Source organism: Balaenoptera borealis (assembly GCF_965194805.1).
Source record: "Balaenoptera borealis genome assembly, chromosome: 13".
Classification (NCBI taxonomy): domain Eukaryota; kingdom Metazoa; phylum Chordata; class Mammalia; order Artiodactyla; family Balaenopteridae; genus Balaenoptera; species Balaenoptera borealis.
The window spans coordinates 46387160-46405155 of NC_138870.1; the positions used below are offsets into that span (position 1 = coordinate 46387160).

At 43.1% G+C, this 17996-nt stretch overlaps 1 protein-coding gene across 1 annotated transcript in view; it reads right to left on the reverse strand.

Annotated features, from left to right (window-relative positions):
- Positions 1-13467, reverse strand: part of TESPA1 (thymocyte expressed, positive selection associated 1) — a 48090-nt gene extending 34623 nt beyond the window's left edge. The window contains exon 1 of the mRNA XM_082350980.1: positions 9168-13467. The gene's annotated coding sequence lies outside the window, so the exon portion shown is untranslated. The remainder of the gene's footprint in view (positions 1-9167) is intronic.
- Between the last annotated feature and the right edge of the window lie 4529 nt (positions 13468-17996).

A 17996-nucleotide genomic window follows, 5' to 3' on the forward strand; every position in this document is an offset into this window, starting at 1 on the left:
ATTGTAATTTAAATATCTTTAAATTTGCAATGGGCAAATTTCACTTTATTTGATCCTCATAAAGATATATGAGTCTCAGATCTCAAAGGTTAAACGGATTTTCTAAGGTCTCATAACCGGGATGTCAGTCTAACTACAGTCATTCTGGGCTTGTTTTGTTTTGTTTCCTATTTAGCATAGGATTTCTCTGGGAGCGGTAGGGATGAGGGTGGGGAGAATCCCATAATAAAAACAACAAGGAGACATTGCCTGAAGCAATTAGCAGTTACCACTTTCAGGATCATCACTCACTAATTTGTCAGCTTGGGCTTCTCCATGGCTCTGAGTTAATTGTCCAGTTCATCAGTGTGCTAATATTTCATTTAACACTGCCTAATCAACACCTCTGTATTCTTCCAAGAGATACATCCTGATGGCTCTAGCCACTTATTCAAAGAGGAAGACAGAGAGGATGACTCATTCGATTGTCCAAATAGAGCTTAAAAAGACTTGAGGCTAATGTACAGTCATTGGCTTATACTCTGTCCTCCTGCCTCTTCCCCACCAGCTGCACTCACAATCCCCACAGTGAACAGGTGGAGATGGGACCAGCCCTTGTCACTGGAGCTGCCATAAACGCTTCATCCTCATGGCTACACCTTTAACTGCTGGAGTTAGGAAAAATAAAAGGGGGAAATGAATAAGAAGAGTGCCAGTTTCCAGAGACTTCTGCTTCTCAAACACTTAAAAACAAAATCATCAGTGAAGCATTCAACAATTTAGGCACTAAAATACCTATTTTTGAAAAGAAAGTCCTGAACATAAAATGCATTCCTAGGGCAATAAAATTGTTTTGGATGTTTCTGCTTGTTACAGACAAAACATAGCCAGAGAAAAAATAGTACATAATTACTGCTGTCTGATCTAAATTCTTTTACTTCAGGTCCAGCCTAAGGCATGTCTCTCCCCCAGAGAGAGACAGCAGTTGGCACTATGAAACTTTATTAACCCTGGACACCCGGCCCTTTCTCCACTGCCTGTGCCTTTGAGGGGAAATTAAACTGAATGAAGTCTGTGGTGTATAGTGAAGCCACAAAGAGGGGTAGAAGAGAGAATTTGTTGTCCTTTGGCCAGAGCTGTTATGAGGTGATAAAATGAGGACGAAACTGCCACTATAAAGAATTTAGGGAAAGAGTCTAAAAAGCCTTGTTAGTGTGCATTTACCTAGTCCTGCACCTCCATCCAAAATATTTAATAGGTTGGTGTCAGTCAGTCCGGGGAAGAAAATATCAAAGGCTGACTTGCCTGTTGTCTTTAATTTCCAGAGCAAATGAATCTCACCTAAATCACAAGAAATCTTCAGGTCATAAGAAGAACTAATTTGGTGATCAGGGGAATTTAAAAGGAATTCAGGAAGGAAGGAAGGAAGGAAGGAAGGGAAGGAGAGAAGAAGGGAGGGAGGGAAGAAGGCAGAAAGAAGGGAAGGAAGGAAGAAAGGAAGGAGGGGAGGAAGGAGAAAAAGAAGGAAAGAAGGAAGGAACCTTTAACTCCCACACTTTATTCTGCCACTTACTAATGGTATAGCCTTGGCAAATTCAATCCCTTTCTCTGGGCTCAGTTTCTCAATGAGGATGTTATAGCCTAGCACAGTGTCAGAATCTCACTAACTGAGATGAGTGATGGAGGCCTCTACTTTGGTTTCAGCATCCTCTGTGATGCGAATCTATCCCACACTCCTCCTACATCTTTGAAAATACGTCAGACTCATACAGGCTCATTTCCCCTCTGCCCCCTGAAAATGCTTATCCCCCGTTCAACCCTAGGCTTTCCCCATGTTTTTCCCCTCCCTCTTCTTCCCTCTCAGCCTTTGGCACACTTAACCTGAAAGCCCAACTCTTAACCAATTTCTCCGTGAAGCCAGGCTTGGCTTCCACAGCCTCCAGATGCTGGTCACTTCCACTGACCTCCTTCCCTGCTTGATTTTCTTCTTCATTGTTCTTATCACTAACACACTTTATGTTTTATTTGTTAATCCAATTTATTGTTTATTCTTCTGATTAAAATAGAAGCTCCACAAGGACAGAGATTTTTGTCTGGGTTGTTCACTGCTATGTCCCTGATGCCTAAAACAGAACCTAACTGATTTTCCCCAATCTCTGCCACACGTGGGTTATAGAGAGCTGTTCACAGGGCATTATGTGGGAACACTATAAGTACAGCAGTATTTGGAGGCCGGGAGAAATAGAATTGTCTGGTTAGTGGTAACAGAGGGAAGCTGTGCTGCTTGGAGATGAGAAACTGGGTATTCTTTGTGGAAATCTGGAGGAAGTGGCACATGGTTATCAGACGAGCACATCGGCAGTGAGAGTGTTAGAAAGAACTGAAGGATGGACGCACACAGCTGTCAAGATGGCACCTTTGAAAGCATGGGGGGCCCTGGTGATAGAGAGAGGGCATGGAGATATTTCCTCCAAACAGGTCATACAAAAACACACACCTGGGGGCTTCCCTGGTGGCGCAGTGGTTGAGAATCTGCCTGCCAATGCAGGGGACACGGGTTCGAGCCCTGATCTGGGAAGATCCCACAAGCCGCGGAGCAACTGGGCCCGTGAGCCACAACTACTGCGCCTGCGCGTCTGGAGCCTGTGCTCCGCAACAAGAGAGGCCGCGATAGTGAGAGGCCCGCGCACCGCGATGAAGAGTGGCCCCCGCTTGCCGCAACTAGAGAAAGCCCTCGCACAGAAACAAAGACCCAACACAGCCAAAAATAAATAAATTAATTAATTAATTTAAACACACACACACACACACACACACACACACACACACACACACACACACACACACACACCTGGATGTATAATGGAGTCTGGTGCAGTGAAAAGAGCGCTGATGGGAGTCAGGAGTCTTGGGCGTTCTTCTAGACTTTCTGTACAATTAACTGACTTCTGGCAAGTCAATTAGGTTTTCTATTTGGGCATTGACTTCATCCTCTAAAAAATGAATTGGTGGGACTCAATGTTGTAAAAGTTCGCCTCTAATACCAATGTTTATGAATTTATTCCAATTGAGTCTGAAATATTTGTAGGAATAATACCTGTACAGAAGATGCATTTGTGTAGTTTTTCTTGTAAGAATTAGGAAATGGTCCAGTGGCCTCTGGACTTACTTGCCATTTAACAAATTCCCTTTCAAATTAACACTGACTTACGAGGTTCTTGGACTTAAAACCTTCAGTGACCCAGGAAAGTGGTGAGCCTGGATGAGGGAGGCTGAGAAGGAGCCCAAAGGAGTGTGATTCAGTCAGGAGAGCTCAAGGACCCCCAGCACTTCTTGGACTTTTCTGCTTCTTTGCTTTAGCTTACCCAGTTTCAGCCACCTTCCTCTCTACCCAAACACATTCTATCTACACTTTGAAGGGCTCCTCAAGTCATCTCCTTTCTCTTGCCCACCACTAGCACCCAGCACATGCGCCTAGACCACAGTCAACAAGACGTAAGTGGCTACCTTTCTGGCCGTTATCCACCATTGCTTGTAACCCGTCCCCTAAATCCTACCTCAAGCCAGTGCATGGTACATTGCAACAGAAGGGTCTCAGTAGATACTGTACCTGCAGAGGACCAAGAGTCACACTGCTGCTGAAACATTATCCCCCTCTAGTGTGTATCACAGGCCAGGGGCTCCCGACTTTCCACATGGTCTCAAATCCTAATGTATATATTTTGGATGCCTTCTAATGAAAAGGAAAAAGGCTTGGGGCATAGTCACGCCACCCCTTTGTTGACAGAACATAGGGCCACACAAATCTGACTGAACTTATAAGCTGAAACTATCAACTTCTCTTATCCTAAAAAAAATATTTTCCAGAATTTTTCATTGTAAGTTTTTATTCCCTGGTCAAAAGTTCCTTCTGGAATCTTGAGTACCATTTTTCTTGATGCTGGTTTAGACTATAATATTACATTTAGTCTATCTTCTGTGGGGATGAAAGTCTGATGCCTGCTGATATATTTTCTCTGACATTCCCACTAACCACCCCCCTACCCCCAAAAAAAACAACAACACGAATGCCACGCTGGTTCTGTTTCTACTTGCCTGAACCACCCCAAAGCCTCCTTTCCCCCTCTGCTATCATTTTCAGCCCTTTGTCTTTTCTTCTTTCCTACATTTTTCTAGGGATTTACTCCCAAAATATTTCTCCACAATCTGTTGAGTGTTCTGGAATCTGACTACAACCAAGTACAGTAGGAGAGAATTCTTTTTCTGAGGATGTTATAGTTCAAAGCAGAAATTGCAGCAGCCATGATTGAAGTTAGACAAGAGGAATCACCATTAATGGTTTAAGACTAGGGAGCTGGGGGCTTCCCTGGTGGTGTGGTGGTTAAGAATCCGCCTGCCAATGCAAGGTACACGCGTTTGATCCCTGGTCGGGGAAGATCCCACATGCCGCGGAGCAACTAAACCCGTGCGCCGCAACTACTGAGCCTGCGAGCCACAACTACTGAAGCCCGAGCGCCTAGAGCCCGCGCTCCACAACAAGAGAAGCCACCGCAATGAGAAGCCCGCACACCGTAAATAAGAGTAGCCCCCGCTCGCCGCAACTAGAGAAAGCCCGCACACAGCAACGAAGACCCAATGCAGCCAAAAATAAGTAAATAAAATAAATTTATTTTTTAAAAAAAAGACTAGGGAGTTGTTTCAGAGCTTTGAAAGGAATATCTTCCAACTAAAATCATCAGCAGAAGCAGTAACTTTAGTAGCAGAGAAAAACTTTATGGGTATGTGATTATTACTACACTGAGAACATAACTTACTTCCAGTCTCTTTTCTAAGGAATGTAGTCAGAGATTCACTTTATATAAACATGGGCAAGTCAAAGCAATAGGTACTCATAATAACTGAGATGTATAGAGTTCCTTATATTTATCCATAAAACTGTCCCACAAACTACTTCACTTAATCCCAACAATCTCCTTGGAGCTAATTATTGTTATCTGAAGCTCAGAGAGATATGTGACTAGTCCAAGGTCATGTATTTAGGACCTTGTGGTGCTGAGATTTAAACTCACATTAGTCTGACCCTAGTTGTATCATCTTTCCACTAATAATAGAGTAAGAGAATAACCTAAGATCACCATGCAGGTGTCAGTGATAAATGTAATTTAGGATAAAAGAAGGAGAAACTATGTTAGCAGATTCTCTATTTCACATGCTAGATGAACTCTCCATTTTATAGTCTAGTATAGAAGAGGCAGATAAACCAAAAGTAATTTATGCTTGGCTTTGTGACAATCTTAGTAAAGGAAGAGTTGCTTTGTTTGGTTATTAGTGTAGTTTTCCTTCTTGACTCCAACTAGATGGTTATGAAGCAGTTTTGCCTTCCTCAGGCTTAGAGTGCTTTAGCAGCCAGGGCCCAGCTAGGTTCTAGGTAAGAGGAGAGAGTCTGCCTGGAATTTCACGTTACTTTTAGACTGCTGTGGCATTCAGAACATTTAGCAATGGTTATGGAGTAGCACAGGCAACTCAGAGGTGACACCAGTCACGGTGCTGCGACTGGGTCCTACAAGTGCGTGGCTAGCTTGGCACTGAGTTTTTGGTGCCATCTGGGGAGTCTTGTGGGAAGAGCTGGGGTAGCTGGGTTAGTGATGGGCACTCAGCAGTCTTGGAATGATGAATATTTATCATAATTTGATATGAACATATTTTAATATCTTAGCAACCAGATTGGGCCTACCAATCTGTACCTGCCAAATATCAGCTCTAGTTACAGATGTCTTACCGTGGGGATATTTTGAAGGGGTCTAGGAAGGATGGCCAACTCTTGAGGAGGAAAACTGGAGAAAGAGTGTGGGGCTGTGCAATCGGAGTAAAGCTTGTCTGAAATCACAGTTCTGTCTACTTACTGCATATGTGTCCTCAGTGAAATTCCTTATCCCCTCTAAACCTGAGTTTCTTCAAATGTAAAACATAGTGTACCAAACTTGTTGGGTTATTGGGGTTTAAAAATCAAAAATCAGATAATGCATACTAAGTCCCTGATGTATAAAGGAGGTGCTTAATAAATATAGTTATTATTGTTATTAATTTCCCCTCAGTCTAAGCCATTCACTAAAGTTGGAACATTTTCAGGAATAAGGAAAGAAGGAAGGAGAAGGAGTGGGCAGCAGGGTACAGAAGTGTGCATCAAATCCACATGGTGAAAGAAGGATGACGCTGTTAAGAAGAGATAAAAAATAAGCAGTAAATGGGTCCTCTGTTCTTACTTAACGCCCAAAGCGATCAGAGAGATCATCTAATCCTGATCGCTCATTTTGCAGTGAAGGAAACTGACACAGAGAGAGAGAGACAGAGGCAGAAAGAGAGAGAGAGGTTTATCTGAAGTCACATAGAATATTAACTGTTATCAACAGGACACACACAAGTTCTGAGTCCCAGGTGTGTGCTTTCTTCCTTTATATCACACAGCCTTCCTCCTCACTCTTGGTTTCCAAGACCCAACCTTAGGTTTCTCTTGAGCATGCTGGGCCTCCTCCCGGGACGTGTATCAGACAGACCTCTCTTCTCTTCTGGCTGTACTGTGCCTATACCCCAGCACTGCCTGTGAACTGGGACTGAGAGTGAAAACAAGCGTGGGAGGAGAGAAAAAGGAAACGGAGTTTCCATGATGAGGCCTGTAAGACCTTCCGCAACTTATGCATCTTTTCTGCAGTCACAGCCAAGACAGACATCACCACTCTTGCAAGGGGTTGTGGGAAATCCCAGGACAGCCAGTTTCTCGGTTTTCAACGAGGACAAACTCCACCTCAAGCCAGGTTGACTAACCCCCATTCTCCATACCCCCAACCCCTGCAACAGGCTCTCACACTCCTTCACAGACAGGCAATGTCTTGCTCATCTCTAACCCTCTCCCATGTCACTGCCATTTGGAAGATCATCAGAACAAAAATTACCCTGAGTGCAGCATTTTTGCATCCTGAGACTTCTTGTGGTCTAAGGCAGCAGTTCAATTGATTTGAGGAGAAAAGAGGGATGCTATTTGATAAATAATACCAAGAAAAATGCCCATTCACTTTTGTAACTCGTTTCCTCTCTCTTTTCATCCCCTCCCTCCCACAAATAAGTTTAGCTGAATAAATCCCGAAAAAAGACCATCTACAGCCTCTTTTTCTCTCCTCTTTCTTACTTACTTCTACCTCCACGATGTGGATGAGTTTTATGGAAGCCTTGTAAACTCCTACAGGAAATATTAAAGTTGTACGTTTGGAAAAAAGGGATCACGTGCTGTCCGTGTTGGGAGACACTAGATCCTTTCATCTGGATGGGCTATCATCAAGGCATCAAGAATAAGAGACATCAGTTTGCCTGGACTGGTTTACAGGTAGTTCAGTCTAGAAACAGGAGTGAGAATAAGCAGACTTCTCGATCATTGAGTTAGTTCTGTGAATTCCTATCTTTAATTCTTCAGTCTCATTTCCTTGGTAATGAAGCTCTGTCCCTCAGATACTCATGTTTATTCTTCCCTCTTTTTCTTTCACAATATCTACACCCTCTTTTCTTCTTCTCAAAATCTGTGTTTAAGCCTTTTTGCAGTAGGCCCATGTGTGGGCCGGGCACACAGTACTGTGGGTACTGGAATACCCACCTTTGTCTTGTCCTTTAGGCTGTAAACAGAACAGTTGGCAGTTATCAAGTGGAGATAGATGTCTGATCATTTCCTCTTACTATGTGAATCATCACCTGGGCTGGGACCAAACTTCCTCTCCATTTTCTAACAGAATATGAATCATTAACCAAATGATGGTATTGGGTCTCCACGGCTACTACATTATGCTTAATCACAGGACTCCATCTAAGTTTCAGTAGAGCAAAGGAGTTATGAGAAAGTGTCTTTAGCATGGGTGTAAAGAGTTTCTAAACTCCTTGGGGTGCACGTGAAGAAAAAATCATTTGTAAGATCTCTTTCTATCTCTCTTGTGATAGCTTTAGCTTGTTATCTCTGATATTCTCAGTAGAGGTAGATAATAAACCTGTCTTACCTTATTCCTAATAATGTTCCAAGTTACAGGAAAATTAGACCAGATCTTTAGCTCTAATCACTCAAGCCTAATAACTGAAGATTGGACACACAAGTCGAAAGTCTGCAACCTCCAACCTCCTATCCTGGGCACTGTTGTGTACTGTCTAGAAAGTTCCCTTGCCTCTCTATTTAGGGCTATTTGTGGTAGACAGAGTCACTGGGGATCTCTTCCAAACACTTGGGGTCTTATCAGTTCTGGGGGGCTCTTTCATCTTGTCCTTGTTCTACACTGGGGACGCACCTCTGCTCCTCCACCCAAAGGTGGGTTCAGTATCAAGCAGGGCATGGGAAAACCCCAGCGTAGAGGATCTTTCCACTCCTCTACCTTCCCCCAAACTCATGCAGGTGGTGACATGCTCAGCCTGGCTACCACTGAGACCAGGTGTGTTGGAGGAGCAGACCCCATCCCTCGTCAGAATTACACAGGTCATTAAGTGGTCAATATATTCATTGATCCATCTCTGAGATGTACGGCTTGAACACCAAACCTGACAGGTGGTTATTGATCTTGAGCCTTCCAGTAAATTTGGCCCGGTGTCGTCCAGTTGTATAAATTCTCCCTCCCCTTTCACCCTAGTATATGTTGCTATAGTTATCTCCTCAGCAGCTTTCTTCTACAGCTTTTGAAGAAAGTGGTCATACCCACAAAAAGCAAAATTAATTCTGGCTAGGTATTCCCGAGAGTCAGAGTTATGGATGCTAGAATGGGACCCAGATGAAGCTAAGAAACTTTTCTCCTTGAGAACTTTTCCAAGTTAGAATCAGACTGAAATGAAGCAAAAGTGAGGACAGCAAGACACAGAGAGGAACTTCTCAGGTGAGAAGGATGAAAAATTCCTAAATATTAATTCAGGCCGTCAAAGGAACCCATGTTCTGTGACCCTAGCAAGAGTACCTCTCTGATAATAGGAAGGAAAAAAAAAATAAAGAGACCGTGTTCCAAGAGGCGCAGTGATGTATTTTTTAAGGTTGAAGTCAGGGATGTGGGAGCTTTTCTCCTGACATTTCCATTTTCTTCGCAGCCTGATTTTTCTTTGACTTGTTTCCTCCTATCTCCCGGCACCATCCTAAATCAGTACAGTCTTAAAATTGAGGTGGAAGTTGTACTCACCTGTTCACTGGTAAAGAGCTGAGTTTGAGGCAAAGCAGTTCTCAGAGATGGGCACAGCCCTTCCCGGGTGGGATGGAGGTGAGGACAGGGAGAAGGTATCATATTGCATATTGTATCTTTGTCTTCATTAAAATGCTGTTGCCAGCTTGAAAGGGGAAGCGGAAATGAGAAAACACACACACACATACGCTCACATATGTACAGTCCCCTCCTCCTACCCTGGCCACATCCTCTGCTCTGTAGCTCGGCAGACTGACTGTAGAACAAAATATCTGCGGTCCCCGGAGCTCACCACTAGGGCGCCCATCCCATCACAGAGCTGCCGTGGTCTTTGCAAGACAACAGGAGATCTTTTCCCGTTAAGGCGAAGGTACAGCTCATTTAAGGATGTGTGTATAGGAAAGTCTTCTAACCATATAACTGCCTCAGATAACCCCACTGCCTCACATAAAGCTTCTGTCTCCAGGAGGAGAGGTGTCTAAAAATGGTAAGGCTCTCTCCCAAAAATTATCTCACATTTATCTCAGAGAAGATGCTTACAGCCCCATCACACACTTGGGAGGGCTCTAAGCCAGAGTGGATCTGTTTTGGTAACTCTTTCACACTCTGGTAAATTCCCCAGAAGCTTGTTTTCAAATACTGCACCATTGTAAGCAACTGTTTCTCTGTGTTGACTTCTTAATGTTTTGTTTTCATGCTCAAACCAGTTCAAAGTATTTCTTTTTTTAAATAAATGATTGCTTTCCAAAGATTTTCCAAAATCTGTCACACCCTGGAGATGTCTTCAATTTATTGGCTTTCAGTTCCAAGAAGACTTACTAGACTCTAGAATTTTTTCCCATTCCTCTATCACTTTCACCTCTGACCAGCATTCAGCATCCTTGACGATACCTCTCCTTATCTCTCCAATATTTCCTAATACTTTTTCTTCTTTGATGTTGCACCATTCAAGTTATTTCCTATCTTTCTTTCCTGGTCCTAATTATGGTTCCTTCCCTGTGTCATTTACTTATAAATATTTATCATAATATTTATTGTACAAGACACAGCTCTGATGTGCTGTGACTGACTTTCGCATATTCATTCTTTTTTCCCCCCCAAATTTATGGCTATAACTACAGCTGGATCTCTTTTTACCATGTTCCCAAATTCCATTTCCAATTGCCAGTAGGACAACTTCATTGAATATTCACAATATAGTTATAGTATCGTGGAAAGAAGCCTAAATAAAATTTCTGCTCAGCAAATTAGGTTCTCTAAATGTTATTTCCTTCAAAGATTAGTATTAAAATAATAATTCTTGATGTCTCTCTCTAATACACAGAGACACACACAATACATTCATTTATATGTAGGGATAAAAATGTCTAACATATTTTCCCAGTACATAGTAGGTGCTAAACATATGCTTTTCTGAGAATTAACTCAAAATCAACAAGTAAAAAAGCCAGTGCTAGCACTCCCTTGGTCTCTTTAACATTATTTTTTTCTGTACAAATTAACTACAAAAACTAACTAAGGGAACTCTTAAAATTATTTTTAACCTTAAGTTTCTGAAATTCATTAATTTCCTTAACAGTTATTTTCAACATGCTGGGGACAGGGAAATACCACCTCTATAGCGCATTTTAATTTTTAGAGTGATAGGAAGCTGCTCCTGGTATTTAGTGCCTAAGGACCAAAGATGCTGAACGTCTCTGAAGGCACAGGACTGGTCAGCAACAGGAATGACTGTCCTGGCCATAATCTTCTTAAAGGACTGGTTGCAAAGCTCTAGGAAAAAAGGAATGTAGAGTATTTAGTCCAGGGCTTAACTCACGGCAAATGCTCAACAAATTGCGGCTATTTTCTTAAAGCTCTTTAATACAACGTTTTCAATTTATCTATAAATTGAAATGCTATATCCCTGTATCCATCAAAGTGACCTTACTGATTAAAGAAGCCATTTCACAAGGAAATTTCTAGAGATTTTGTTTGTTAAAGAAATGTTTGCTTCTTTATAAGCTGTTGCTGGAAGATTAGGATGAAGGCTATATGATTCCCAGGAGGACAAAGAAGGCCAGAATATTCTTCTATGTTTGTCTTCTTCCTCAGTTGTAGAGTATTTCTCTCTCAGCTACTCTTCCTCTGTCCTTTAATAACGTTAAGAGCCTCAGTTGACACTGTCAAGTTCTCTGATCGTATATTCCACAGGCTTCCTGAAACCTTGACCAATTGTCCTTTTTCTGCTAGATGCAGTTCAGGATTTCAGGAGGTTTTTAGGAGATTTTGTTCATTTTTTTTTCCCTGGTTAAAAATAAAAACGCTTAAACCATCTGAGATGTTGAGTTAGCTCTCTGCTGCCCATGCAATTCTTCAGTTCAACACTTTATCACATGGCCAGCTTGTCATTTTAGGGTGGCCTCCCTCGGTGCTTTATGAAATTTAGTAAAAACACTGAACTGGGAGTAAAAAAGCCATCTGGCTTTAACACTAGCTATATGACAATTACTTAATTTCCCTGGCTATCAGTTTCCTCTTCTGACAAACAGAGGAATATTTTCTAAGATTCTCTTGGTTCTAGAAACCTATAATATGTACATACACTGTTTTTCTCTTCTTTCATGTACCCACGTGTGGTTTATTACGGGAAACGAAAATATTAAGTGACGGATCTTTGGTAAGAAATCACTAGGAAGATAAGAGAGAATGCGTTAGGGAAAAAGAAAAACAACCTGTTGGCCTTTGCAAAGCTAAGTAAAAATTGCTTTTGAATGATGTTATCCTCCCGACATGTAACCTGATAACACTGATAAGTAAGAACAGTTTCTGAGCACTGAGGTGTCATCAAACAGATGAGCTGGGGCTGGGCATGAGTTCTGAAGCTATAGAATTGAGAGCTAGTTGGCAGGCTGCCCAGCCAGACCTGGGGCAGAGCCAGGACAGCTGCCCAGCGAGGCTGTCCCAGGATGGAGAAGCTGCTGTTCACAGCCGCTGCTCTGGGCCGAGCAGCTGGGCCCCCCTGCCCAGGCCCAGATGCAAGCGACATGCTTCCATTTCAGTTCTCAGCTTTCTCTTTTCCACACCCTCGGGTTTGCAAACAGTCATTTTCTACTGAGTCTGTCTCTTCAAATTACCAATGTGGGAGTTTGAGTGAGTTTGTCTCCTTCCTGTGCCAAAGGCTCAAAAGTGGGGCGAGGGCGTGGATGGAACCCTAGGGGAGAAGGTGAGGGTTCAACTCGTCAAGGAGTTGAAAGTTTTCCGAACTTTCTCCACACCAGAAAATGTCCTCCGAGATCATCTTGTCCTTTTCTCTGCTTCTGTGCTCTGTGAGTACAGGATTCCAAGAAATGCGATTTGCTAACTTTTCTATCGCACCCGTCCCCCTGAATCACTCAACTTAATTGCAGGAAAGTTCTTAATTCTGTTTTGCTATCTCTTCCCTAGTTGCAAGTCCAGCAGAACTAAAGATATGTCACAGGCCTCTGCAGAAGGTATTCCTGTAGAGATCTGAAATGACAATTCTATTTAAATTGTATTTAATTGGGTACCTTCTAAGTTCCAGAGATAAGCTAGATCCAGGGGGATACAAAGAGAGACAATATGAAATGCTATCTCCTAGAGGGCTTACTCTCTTGTGTGATCAAATTATTTGGGAAAATACATGGTTAACAAAAGAAAAACCTGATTCTTTAAGGCACAACTTCTCGAAGCTTTTAATAAGCTGATATGAATTGTGACTCTCTTAGGAGTTTCTATTTCCCAAATGTCTTAGTCTGTTTTGTTTTGTTTTTTTTTGGAGGAGCATCCCAAGAAAATTACTTATGGGGAAGTTGTCCTCCACTACAGCCATTTCAGTTCTGCCTTCTCTAGATTAAATAATGATGTTCCTCTCTTTATCATACTCAGATGATCTGAACACAGATTGTTTGACTATCTGGTAAGCCTATGTCCTAGCTTTCATCTGATCAAGCCTGTTTAATTTAGAAGCACGTTGTTTAATTTCACTGGGGTCTCAAGTGTGATTCACGTAGTAAGCTCAGTGTTTTACAACCCCTTTGAGGAGGACAGAGCCTGGGGTCCACAGGATGTGAGTGTAAGTGCAGTGGAGGATGAGGGATCTGGGGATTTCACAGGATGGGAGTCAGAGGACTTTGGGGGATAGGACAGCCCTGTGGACTTAAGGAATGAGAAATGTGGAATAATTTTCAAATTGATCTCCCTACCTAGAAGAAAAGAGGGCTTCTAGGAGGGTTCCTCTCTCTACCAGGAACCTGGTACAAAGTCAACACTCATAGCAATGGTAAAACTGGTGGTAGGAAACGAACGAGGGGGATGACTGAAATGCAATCAAAATGTTTGGGTGAAAGAGCATTTAAGGTGGGTTGAACCTTCGAGAAACGATGGAGCAAATGCCAGCAGGCTAGTGACCTCACGGATTCGGGAAACATTTTAAGCTGGGGTCTTTAGGTCCAGCACTCTAAAACCTTAAAAGGATAGGCATGAAAAGTCACAACAGCAGGTAGAATTTGGAGGCTGCTGTAGATTTAGTATAAGGGGAAAAAATGTAGGGTTTGAGTGTGGGGTTAGGGTTTAGAGGCAGAACACAAGAACTTGGGTTCCGGTGAGGACGGGGCAGGAGTTAAACAGATTGGAGGAAGCGGGGGGCTCTTTTCTAAGCCTACGTCCTTCGCTCATCTCTACGGAAGGGAAGCTCTGAAGCCCTGAGGCCATTCCCCCAAAGCGAGAATGCTCTCCCCAGACACAGTGGACCAGAGACCCGGTGGGCGGAGTGGGTAGGCAGGCACGGGAGGGCGTGGGGCAGCACCAGTGACGGGGGTAGAACAACACACCAGGATTGCTGGAAAGATGTCAAAATGCTTCATCCGCGTTGTGTCAGTTGATCAGAGGAAGTGGGACAACCGTCTGCCTCTGATCAGAGGGAGAGCTGCAGAGAGGGAGATCGTATAGCATCCACCCCAGCGCTTGGTTTGGGCAGGAGTCTCGGCTCCAAGGAGAGTTCTCTTTGTTAGGGTTAGAGAGAAACAAAGAGGAAGAAGTGAGGAGAAGAAAGAAGAGAAGCCGAACCAGGGAGAAGCACAGAGAGAAAATCTGAAAGGAAGTGATTCACACACAAGAGAAAGTAAAACTGGAGCGTAACCACCCCAGTTTTGAAAGGCGAGTTGCTCGAACAGACCTCTTGGAGGAAACATCTCATCTTTCGCAGGCACCTGCTCCTGTCACAACTGCCCTCCTCCTTCCCTGGAGAAGCAGTTCCCTCCTCTGGAGCCCCTCCTGCCCTTAGAAGCCCGGACCTAGCAGCTGGCCGGGCCCACCTTAGAAGGTAGGAGTAAATGAGAGGGTGGGTGTGAATGAGATTTAAACCAAAGTGTTCTACAATCACATACTATCATTTTTGCTGCACTCAGGTTGAACTTGTTTCTTTTGACCTACATTTGGTAAAAGAGTGAGGAGTCCAAAAGCCTGTCCTTTAGGCTTTGCTCTGCATCTCTCCTGGATTTCAGGATTCTTCACTACAACATGATCAGATACAAATAAATGGTCTTTAAGGTTCTTTCCAGTATAATAGTTTCTGTTTCTAATAATACTAGTTACCATTTGTTGAGTAAATACTCTGGGAAAAACAATGAATGTATATTAACTCTAGTCTTCAAAACCCACTTCTGTAGAGTGGATTTGATAACCCACAGATGAATTAAATGAGACTTGAAGCAGAATCTGTGTGTCCTGACGTTTCCCATCCCGCAAACCTCTGTACTCACAGATGAATTCTTCAAATAATTTTTTCCCTGACGACCACCAGGTGGCAGCCTATACCAATTCTCTGAGTTCCGGTTGTGGTTATTTACTAGGTGGCATCAGCAGCTAGCCCACAGCTCAGAATGTTGACCTAACCCAAAATGATGAATTAACCCAGGAGACTGGCTGGATTTAGGGGCTAAAGTGGGTAAATGCGGGTTTCTTCTTCAGATTGGGTAAATTTTTATTTGGGTCAAAGTTCAATAGGATTTCAAAAGGTTGAGGAAAAAAAATGAAGGTTATGCTGGCAGATCTGAGTGAGCATTAAGTACCAAGGTGGAAAATACAGGTTATGTTTGGGAAAACTTAAGTAGCGCAAGGTGAGTTGTATGACGAAGAACGAGAGGAACATAAGATTGTTAAGACAGTTTGAGGCTAGATCTAAGAAATCCTTGGATGTCATGGTTCAGGGTTTGAACTTTGTTTTATTTTGTAAATTTTTCTTTTGTAATAATTTCGAACTTATGGAAGAGTAAAAAGAATAAAGAGAACTCCAGGACATCTGTCACCCTGACTGACAACGGTTAATATTTTTCTTTATCACACAGTCTCTTTTTTTTTCTGAACCATGTGAGAATAATTTGCAGATGTTATGCCCCTTTACCCTTTACCTAAAAACAAAGCTACTGATTTTTACACGTCTAGTACAATGATCAAAATCAGGAAATCTGACAGTGATACAATACTATTATCTAATACAGATCTTATTCAAATTTCATTTCTTCCCCCATAATGTGCAGAATCACACACGGCACATAGATTTCACGTCTCTTTCATCTCCTTTTGTCTGGAACTGCTCTTCAACTTCCATTTCTCTCTCATGACCTTGACTTTTGGGAAGAGTATAGTCCTTCTATCCTGTAGAGCGTCCCCCAAGTTGGTTTTTTTGCAGTTGCATGTGCTTAACTCTGGGTTAGACAACTTTCATGGGTCAGGATGATGTAAGTGATGTAACATCCTTCTCAGTGCATCACATCGGGAAGCACATGGCATAAATTTTCCCATTATTGGTAACACGAGGCAGTATTCTCCTTTTGTTTTGTCTTTCATTGTAAAGTTATAATTTTCCTATCTAATTAATAAGTGCTTTTAAATATTTTGAAAGTATGTAAACATCCTATTCCTTATCAAACTTTCAACTTTCACTTACTAGTTTTAGTATTATATTTTCTTAATGGTGGAGAGTCCGAAATATATCAAAAATATATGGAGTAGGGCAAGATATAATTAGAACCATGTTTAGAAATATCATTCTGGAAGCTGTGTCTGTGCATTATGCGTTTGTGTGTGGTGTGTGCGTGTGCGTGTGTGTGTGTGAGAGAGAGTGATTTTACTATCTTTAACTCCTGTACATTGTCCTTCTTCTGCCTAGAACTCTGGTATTGGAGTCCTAACCTGCTTCAAGAAACCTTTTAACCTTGAGTCTAGCACATGACAACCTTGATAGATTAGAGGGGGAAAAAATACCCTTCTTCCAGGTCAATGCTGCCTGATCTCAGAGCACCCACCTTGGTTGTATTTGCTCGCTTGGGCAGACAGCCCTGTGCAAGGCACAACCAGCACAGTGGTAACTGCAGGAGCCTACAGCTCTGGGCTGGATTTGGGGGCCATTAGAATCTGGGAGAGGACAAACATTTCTTAAGCTCTCACTATCCACCTACCTCTCTTCTAGATGTTTCACTATGCATCCACTCACTTAAATCTCACAGCAACCCTTCAAGGCAGGCATTATTATTCCTAATGTACAGATGAAGAAAATGAGTTCCAGCAGTCTCTGTAGAAGGCCAGGATTTCATCCCTGGTCTGTCTGATTATGAAACCTGTGTCACTTCTGCTCCACTCATTGCGATGGCCATACTAAGAGCAACCCTTGTCATTGTCTCAGTAACTGATATAACCAGCTTCTTAACATGCATTTTCCTCCCAGCATGGTGGGCAATAAGGAGCAGATGCCATTTGTCTTATTTTATAGAGGAAGATATTGCTCACACAGCTAGTGACAAAACTAACCTTTTTGACTTTCAGTCAGAAGATTTTTCTAATTATAGCTCGTCCCTCCTTCTTCTGAGGAGGGAGGAGAGGATATGGGGGGCTGAGGGGGGAAAACATAGGGCGTAAAAGCTGTAGGGATGGAGGATTTCAGGGGTAGGGAGACCTGTGAAATCAAGATGCCTCTTCTGGCTTCCTGGACGTGGGCTGTGGAGCTGCCCAGTGGTGCCTGTGGGCTTTGGGATGCAGGACACATCTGAGTCCTTCTTGGCTCCTTTGCCAGAGCCCACGAGATTGGCAGGGACCCTAGAGAAGAACCACTCTTCTCTCGGGGGCAGGGCCGACGCTGAGCAGCTGAGCAAGCAGGACTGGGCAGGCAGGCAGGGCCATCTCCTCCAGCTAATCGTTGTCCAGAGTCCCTGGAGCATAGCTTCCCTCTGTCCTTCCTCCCTCCCTTCCTCCCTCCCTCCTTCCCTCCCTCGGAAGGCAAGAGCTGACTTCTCTCCCTTCCTACTCCCAGTGGCTCTCAAGGTCCCCGGGGGAGATCTTTGCCTGGGAACAAGAGAGCCCAAGGAGTGATGGAACCTCAAAGTACAAAAGCAAAGGAAGAACCAGGTTTCGCCTCTGATTTTTGCTTAAAAGACAAGAGGCCCCTAGGATATAGAACAGAGGACAAATCTGCAGGACGTTGCAGGGGAGGGGAAAAGTTAAAAGCCACAGGGAACGTTAACTCTGAGAGTAAAGAAAAAGATCCCCAATAAATATCTACATGTCTTCCCACTCCCCCAAATAACAGGCTGAAATGTGAGTGGGAACTGGCTTAGGATTGAAATAAAGGAAGATTTCTGTGGAGTTTTGAAGTTTTATGTCGCTTTATGGGGGTAGATAAACCTGGCAGGTCCAGCTTGGACACCGAGGGAAGGGTGGGATGATGCTTGAAGGAAAAGTGTGTTTCACAGGAAGACAGTGATGAAGCGAGTGGTGGGCTGTCAGGATTTGAATCCCTGCCCTGCCATCATTAACCAGCGATGTGAGTTTGGA